This window comes from Manis pentadactyla, chromosome 9 (assembly GCF_030020395.1).
Source record: "Manis pentadactyla isolate mManPen7 chromosome 9, mManPen7.hap1, whole genome shotgun sequence".
Lineage (NCBI taxonomy): Eukaryota > Metazoa > Chordata > Mammalia > Pholidota > Manidae > Manis > Manis pentadactyla.
Window position 1 is genome coordinate 117,011,089 of NC_080027.1, and position 8,967 is coordinate 117,020,055.

At 41.2% G+C, this 8,967-nt stretch overlaps 1 pseudogene; it reads left to right on the plus strand.

Annotated features, from left to right (window-relative positions):
• The first annotated feature begins 2,558 nt into the window (after nucleotides 1–2,558).
• Nucleotides 2,559–3,723, plus strand: LOC118926031 (protein N-terminal asparagine amidohydrolase-like; annotated as a pseudogene).
• Nucleotides 3,724–8,967: the final 5,244 nt, after the last annotated feature.

An 8,967-nucleotide genomic window follows, 5' to 3' on the forward strand; every position in this document is an offset into this window, starting at 1 on the left:
TTAATCTCTCTGAATCCCATTTCCTCATCAAAATGTGAGGAAAGTATTAAAAGTATTTTCCTCATTGTCACTGGAGGATTAAACAAGTTAGCATGCGTGAAGTTCCCAGACAAGTGCCAGGCATGTACTAAGTTTGAACCTGCTATGGTTGTTCTGGGGTGCCAAAACTCCTACCATGAAGAACAGATGTGGGGGGAAGGGTCAGACACACACGGTCTTAATGGGATGGACTGTCGAGGCCTCAGATGCCACAGAGCACATAGATTTCCAGGAGAGCTCAGCAATCTGGGAGCAGAGGCAAAGAAAGCTGGGTTAGGGCTTACCCTAGATGTCAAGTCAGCAAGGAAGACCCAGGGGAGAATACATGAAGGATCCATGAGCAACCTGGAAATGGCAGGCCAAGGGGTCCAGGCTGGATATGAGAAAGCAAGGGATTCTGGGGAGGGTGAGCAGAAGAGGAAAAAGTTCCTTGACAGGTAGAAAGAAATAGGTTGTGGTCAGAGCAGGCTCATGAGAACTTGAGATGACACAGGCCATTCTGATGCCCATATCCAAATTATGTTCATCACAGTGAGTGACAGGTTGGGAAGAATTTAGAGCCATTTGTAGTTTTTCAAAATGATGGTAAAGCCAGGGTTATCCAAAGGATCAAAACAGGTGGCAGAGATAAAGTGACCAGGATGCTGTGAGGCAGGTGTTAAGCCACTGAGGAGGGTGAGAGTGCTGGCGATCAGTACACATTTGAAAGGACAGGGTGACCAGTAAAATGGGATGGTGTGCCCAGGAGAAATGGGGGTCATAGTCTGGAGAAACAACAGGAGCTTAGAGAATGTCAGCCTGTTCTGACCTTGAGAACCAGGGGAGGGAGAACAGCCACCTGCTCCGGAGCAGGCCCAAGAACAAGGCAGGCCTGGTTTTCATGTAGGATAAGAAGTTAGAAAGGGTGTGAGTTGAAAAGGTGGAGAAGCTAAGAAAGTGTGCTTACAAGGTAACTGGTACTGTGTAGCCCAGGGGCCTGGAGACATCTTCAGAGGCCTAGAAATAGTTAAGTGAAGCTGTGTCCTGGAACAGGATTACTGCCTAGCAGGGAGTGAGAGTGGGAGGCCAGCCCATGTCCCCACACAGCCCTGCCTGGGCCCGCAATCCTAGGACAGGACCCTGCTGGAAGGAAAGAACCCTAGCCTACTGGGCCAGTGCACCCGGCCTATTTCTGTATGTTCAGGCTGCTGAGTAATCACTCCAGAGGCAGGGCCAGCGCCTCACAGGGCACAAGGGGAAAGTGAGAAGTAGGGCTTGGCACCTTATTTTAGGAGCTGTCGTCAAAGGCCCAGCCCTCCAGTTCTGTGTGCCTGACACTCAGCTACAACTCACTGAGAGCCTGGATAACCGGCCCTGCAGGCTCTGGCTGAGGTCCCCGGAGAAACAGGCCCTGCAAGAAAGAAGAGCTCTGTGGTTTCCCCGAAGACAGAATCCTGAGTACCTAGTTCCTGAAGGAGAGTCTCCAGTCTGTCCAACTAGCCTAATCCCCTTAGGCTAATGCCTCAGCCTAAAGGCCCTTCTCTTCCTGCCGACATGTTCTTTTAAAATTACTGTGAAATGACACCCCTGCTCCAAACCTGAGATGTCAAGTTCAAAGTGTGTTGTCTGACCTAGAGTGTACTTCAATCAGGTTTCCAAAGGTGGACAACCACCTATACTCTCCCAGCCAGTTCCCTGTGTGTACCCAGATGTACATGTGTGACTGCTTGCTGGGCTTAGGGCTCAGCCTCATGTGGGAACAATTGATTATACACAAAGTTCAAACCTGTGACCCCCTGAGCAACTTGAGCTAACTGGCTCTGGGAACCATTGGAACAAGTTTTGTGGTTTCAGATCTTACATTAAAGTTTCTAATCCATTTTGAGTTGACTTTTGTGTATGGTGTAAGCTAGGGATCCAGTTTCATGTTTTTGCAAATAGTCCAGTTTTCCCAATACTATTTATTTGCTGGTGAACAGATAGGTTTGAAGACTGTGCTGGGGACCCTTGAGGCTTTTGATAATAAGTCTGGTTGCTTTCACCTTCCCCCCATCTCTTTTAGATCCATTCAGGGCCCCAAGTCTGGACTCTAGGTGAATCCCCATTAATATCTTGATGTCCTACATACCTCCCCCTTTTCTTAAAAAGTAAACTCTGCAAATTCCCTCGGACTGCTCTTTTGGACTTCAAGTTCTCTCCTCTTGTTTTAAATATCCCCATGAAATAAAGGAATCAGGATCCAACAGGCTTGAGTGGCTTGCCCTGAATCATCATGAGAACTCCACAGCACAACAGTATTCAGAGCCCAGTGGGGTCTCTGCCACATTCAATGACCAACCTCTGCCAGCTTGCCTCTTGTTTATGCCAGACTCAGAACCAAACCCTTAATGGCTACAGGTGTGGCCCCTTCTCCATCACTGCCACCTGTCTCTCTGAGAGTCTTGGACATCTCTACATCTCTCTGATAACCTAGCTGGGTGGAATTCTACCCAATTCAAGTATTACTGTCCTTCAGTCAGGGCTTCTGATAGTTGTTCCTGTCATTGATCTGTCAAGAGTGTTTCAGATTTACCTATAGTCTGAATGACTGTCTCATGCACAGAAATAAATGCTCAGACCCTTCTTCTGAATGGCATTTGTTTCTCATGACTACAACTGGGATTTACTCACTTATCAGATGTAATGCAGTAGTGTTGGAAGCATAGGTGTCTGCGCTTGTCCTCTGAAAAGCTCAAGGATTTTTTAATCATTTGGGGATTATCCACATTTTTTAAAATCTTCAAAGTCACACACATCCCAGAAAAATTCACAAGATACTTACACAAAAATGTTGCTTGCAAAGATATGAGGAGGGGCGGCCCAGGGTTCAGGGCGGCGAGCATGGCTGCCACCGCCACTGGGAACCTCGTCCAAGCCCACCTGCTTCTGTAGGTAATGGGGCTACCTACTTAACACCTTGTGACAGAACTGACACCAAAGCTGAAGTCTCCTTGATCATGAACTCCATAAAATCCTCTTCTGACCACGTTCGGTGTGGAAGGCTGCAAGAGTACCTCATGGGAGGCTTCAGTGTCCATAGGCAGTTGTCATAAAAACTCACTCATCAACTTCTTAGTGAATTTGACAGACAAGAAGATGACATTCACTTAGTGACATTGTATGTGACAGAATTAAATGACTGGGAGGAAAATGAAAACCACTTTCTAATAATTTACAGCATTGGAGTCAGCATTAAAATGGCAGAGATTTACAGAGCTTCCTTCCAGGATGGAGGCCCAGAGGAGTTGCTTTACGGTACAAAGACAACGGCCTCATACAGGACCCTATTCCTGCGGGCCATTTCCCCATGTGGGTTTCTGGTTGCAGCAAGATGCTAAGCAAGTACTAGAGAATCTGTCTCCTTCACCTCTGAGCCTCCCTACCTTGTTGAATATATTAGATCTACCTTGATTGTTTTTTTAAATACCCATCTCCAACTAACATGCTATTTCCTGGAAATAAAGCTCTACTCTACAAAAAAATAAAGATGACTTATGAGAAAACATCTATTCTCCTGGAAGCTAAAAACAGGAATTACCAAAGAAAGCAACTTTTTGGCATGACCAAGACCATTGGTGGGGGTTAGAAAGAGTATGTATTTGGAATGTACCTCTGTTGAGTCTTAGGTCTCCTTCCTTACTGTCTTTCAAATGACTTTCAAAGTAAAATCTTAGTTTGGCAAAAAAAAGTATAGGGAGGGGCTACACATGTATAGACCCTATGAAGCCCATTGATGGACACAGGGGGCTCCAGAGACCTGCTATAGGGCAGTTCGGCTCCAGCCCAAGGCTAATGGAACAAGGTTCATAGGTCTGGTCCCTCTGTGGTTGAGTTGACCATACACAAGAGCTCTTATTTCAGAATAATCTCAAAAGTTCATACCTGAAAGGAGGTTTAGCTTGTGCTCAGCTCAACCTCCTATTTTTATAGATTAAAAAGAGAAAAAAAAGCACTGAGAAATTAGTTATTTATTTGAAGTCACATGGCTAATTAGTGGCAGGGCCAGAACTAGAGCCCAGGCCACCTCCCATAGATACCAAGTGAATGGTCTAATGGTGATTCTGGAATATCAATTTTATCTATGGAGGAAGCACATGATTATATGCTTTCCATTTTTAAAAACATGAGCCAAGAAAGGCAGCCATAATTTACTGTCTGTCACACATCTGCTCATTTATTCAGTTATCAAAAAAAAACATTTAATGTCCACTATGTACCAGACACTAATGGGTATTGTTTCCCATAAGGTTCAAACCTCCTTTAACATATTATTAACAAAAACAGTCAGACAGGTATACACCCACACACAATTTGTGACAACATCCTCTTTTATGACGTGTTTTTCTTTTTTTTTTTTTTTGGTCTTTTTTTTTTTTTTTTTTTTTTTATTGAAGGGTAGTTGACAACAGCATTGCATTACATTAGTTTCAGGTGTACAACACAGCGACTCAACATTTATATACATGATAATTCTAGGTACCAGGTATCACCATACCAAGTTGTTACAATATTTTGACTATATTCCTTATGCTATACATTACATCCCGGTTACTTATTTATTTTACAATTGGAAGTGTGTTTATATATATATATATATATATATATATATATATATTGTGAGGGCATCTCTCATATTTATTGATCAAATAGTTGTTAACCACAACAAATCTCTGTATAGGGGGGTCAATACTCAATGCACAATCATTAATCCACCCCAAGCCCAATTTTCGTCAGTCTCCAATCTTCTGATGCATAACGAACAAATTCTTACATGGAGTACAAATCCTTACATAGTGAATAAGTTACATGGTGAACAGTACAAGGGCAGTCATCACAGAAGCTTTCGGTTTTGTTAATGCATTATGAACTATACACAGTCAGTTCAAATATGAATATTCATTTGATTTTTAAACCTGATTTATATGTGGATACCACATTTCTCTATTATTATTATTTTTAATAAAATGCTGAAGTGGTAGGTAGATACGAGATAAAGGTAGAAAACAGAGTTTAGTGTTGTAAGAGAGCAAATGTAGATGATCAGGTGTGTGCCTGTAGACTATGTGTTAATCCGAGCTAGACGAGGGCAATAAACATCCATGTATGCAGAAGATTTCTCTCAGAACATGAGGGGGGAGGTTCTAAGCCTCACCTCTGCTGCTCCCCATTTTCTCACCAGATGGCCCCCTGCGACTGTGCCTGTCTTAGGTTGTTCCTCCCTTGAGGACTCTTACCCTATGACGTGTTTTTCTAACAAGACATATTCACTCAGATGCTGTCCACACTCCAGAATCCCACTGGCTCTAGCTTCAAGCCATGTCATGAACTGAGGTAGAGGGAGACAATTTTAAGTCCTATACCATCTATGGCTAGTTCAGTTCCAGGCTCATCTTAGGTGGGCATGTGACTCTGGAACTCTTTAAAGTTTGGGTGAATACTAGAACTAAACCACCGAACTCAACAAGGGGGCCAGGTCCCATCAGTGCAGGCAGAACTAGCTCTTTCATGCTCCTGCAGCAACTCCGGGCCCTACCTTGTACCCCTACCATCTTGCCCCTTCTTGTCCTCACTCCCTGACATACTTCCACTTGCATGCAGACCTTCTCATATCCTAACATGACTCCACCTGCAGCTGGAGCTTTTTCCTGGGAGAGCCGAGATCACCTTCAGGCCTAGAAGTTGGTTTCTCCTAGACAGTGGCTTCTTCCTAGGCAATGGTCTCCTTCTTCTACTCCTGTCACTGCAGGTCTTATGTACACATGGACTTAGACTTTCAGTTGGATGCTCTTCTATTAAGCCAGGGTCATGTTAGACCAAGCCAGCCATCCTGAGCTGAGCCCTCCCTAATCTGGAGGCACATTCCCACAGCTGGGCTTCTTTGGGAGTTGGGTGGGAAAGGGGTCAATATGGAGCATTAACTATGTTAGGCACTATGCTAAATACCTTCCATGGATAATCTCAATAATCTTGTTGTTTGGATAATAACTTTATTTTTGTTTGTTTCTAATTAAAAACTTTTTCCTTGATAAGGGGAATGCCTTCTCATTAGGGGCATGTTATAATTTGATTTATACATTCTCTTTTTTAAATTTCAGATGTACTGAAGTATAACAGACATAAATGTAAGATATTTAAAGTGTACATCATGGTGATTTTATATTCACATACATTGTGAAAAGATTTTCCCCATCTAGTTAGTTAACATATAACACACCCATATTTGTGTGTGTGTGTGAGAGAGAACACTTTTCTACTTTTCTTAGTAAATTTCAATTATACAATACACACTATAGTGACTTTTTCTTTCAAATGTACAATACAGTGGTTCAATAGCTACCCATGTTATTAAATCCTCACCCCCTCTATTCCCGTTACTATCTATCAATGAAGAAAAAATGTTGCAGAATCATTGGCTATATTCTCTATGCTGTACTACCATCCCCTGACCAACTTATATTGTGATTGCAGATTTTTGAGCCCCTTTGTACTCCTCACTGTCCCCCCAGCACCCACCCCAACCCTTCCCCCTTGGTAACCACTAGTCACTTCTATAGTGACTGTATTTTGCATTAGATCCTCAGACCTTATTCATCTTAAGCTGAAACTTTGTACCTTTTTACCAACACCCCCCAATCCCCCACCCCTCAGCCTCTGGCAACCACCACTCTACTCTCTGAGTTTGATTTTTTTTTTTTTAAGATTCCACGAATAAATGATACCATGCAGTATCTGCTTTTCTCTGTCGTATTTCCTTTAGCATAATGACCTCAAGGTCCGTTCATGTTGTAGGATTTCCTTTACCATGGCCAAATAATATTCCATTACATGTATGTGTATACCACATCATCTTTACCCATTCATCTGCTGACAGACACTTAGGTTGTTTCCATATCTTAGCTATTGTGATAATACCATAGTGAACATGAGAGTGCAGATATCACTTCAAGATCTTGTTTTCATTTCTTTTAGATGTATATACCTGAAGTGGGATTGTTAGATCATATGGTAGTTGTATTTTTAATTTTTTGAGGAGCCTCCATACTGTTTTCCATAGTGGCTGCACAGGTTTACATTCCCACCAACAGTGCACAAGGGTTCCCTTTTATCTGCATCCTCACCAATACTTGCTATCTCTCATCTTTTTAATGATAGCCATTCTAACAGTTACCAGGTATGAAGTAATATCTCATTGTGGTTTTGATTTGCATTTCCCTGGTGACTAGTGATATTGAGCTTCTTTTCATGTACCTGTTGGTCATCTGCATGTCTTCTTTGGAAAAATATCTATTGAGTTTGTATCCACTTTTTAATTGGATTGTTAATTTTTTTGCTATTGAATTATATGAGTTCTTTATATGTTGTAGGTATTAATCCCTTATGAGACATATGATTTGCAAATATTTACAAATATATGCATTCCATAGGTTGCCTTTCCATTTTATTGATGATTTCCTTTCTTGTGCAAAAGCTTTTTAGTGTGATGTAGTCCCAATTGTTTGCTTTTGCTTTTGTTGCCTTTGTTTTTAGTATCAAATCCAAAAAAAGTCATTGTCAAGGCTAATGTCAAGGAGCTCACCCCCTATGTTTTCTTCCAGGAGTTTTGTGATTTCAGATCTTACAGGAAAGTTTCTAATCCATTTTGAGTTGACTTTTGTGTATGGTGTAAGCTAGGGATCCAGTTTCATTTTTTTGCAAGTAGTCCAGTTTTCCCAATACTATTTATTGAAAAGACTGTCTTTTCCCCATTGTATATTCTTGTCTCCTTTGTTAAAAATTAATTGGCCATATATGTATGCATTTATTTCTGGGCTCTCTATTCTGTTCCTTTGATCAGTGTGTCTGTTTTTATGCCAATACTGTTTTGATTACTATAGCTTTGCAACACAATTTGAAATCAGGAAGTGTGATGCTTCCAACTTTGTTCTTTCTTGATTACTTTGGCTATTTGGGGTCTTTTGTGGCTCTATACAAACTTTAAGATTGTTTGTTCTATTTCTGTGAAAAATACCATTGGAATTTTGATAAAGATTGCATTGAATCTGTAGATTGCCTTGGGTAGTATGGACATTAACAATATTAATTCTTCCTATCCATGAGCATAGAATATCTTTCCATTTATTTGTGTCTTCTTTAGTTTCTTTCAATGTCTTATAGCTTTCAGTGTACTGATCTTTCACTCCTAGGTTAAATTTATTCCTGGGTATTTTATTCTTTTGATGCAATTGTAAATGGGATTCTTTCCTTAATTTCTCTCTGATAATTCATTGTTAGTGTATAGGAATGCAATTGATTTTTGTATACTGATTTTTGTATCCTGCAACTTTGCTGAATTTGTTTATTAGTCCTAACAGTTTTGGGGTGAAATCTTTAAGGTTTTCTTATATAATCTGTGATCTGAAAATAGAGATAATTTTATTTCTTCCCTTCTGATGTGGGTGCTTTTTATATATTTTTCTTACCTAATTGCTCCGGCTAGGACTGCCAGTCTTATGTTAAATAAAAGTGATGAGAGTGAGCATCTTTTGTCTTGCTCCTGCTCTTGAAGGAAAAGCTTCCAGCTTTTTACCATTGAGGATTATGTTAGTTCTGTTCTCATCATAAATGGACTTTATTATGTTAAGTTCCTTCTATGCCCAATTTGCTGAGAGTTCACTTAATCTTTACAACAGTGCAGCAAAGAGGTTCTTTTATTAACCCCGCCTTAAAGATCAGGAAGCTGAAACTTAAAGAGATTGAGTAACTTCCCCTGAAGTTTGCAAGTAGTAAAGCTAGAACTGAACCCAGCAGCCTGGCCCCCACAAAGGCCCTTCTCAGAGCTGAAATTACAGGAGGCCTCAGTGAAGCAACCTCTAAGTATAGCTCCTCCCACCTGCACCATGCCCAGAGAGAGCCATTCTGTGATGTCTGTAT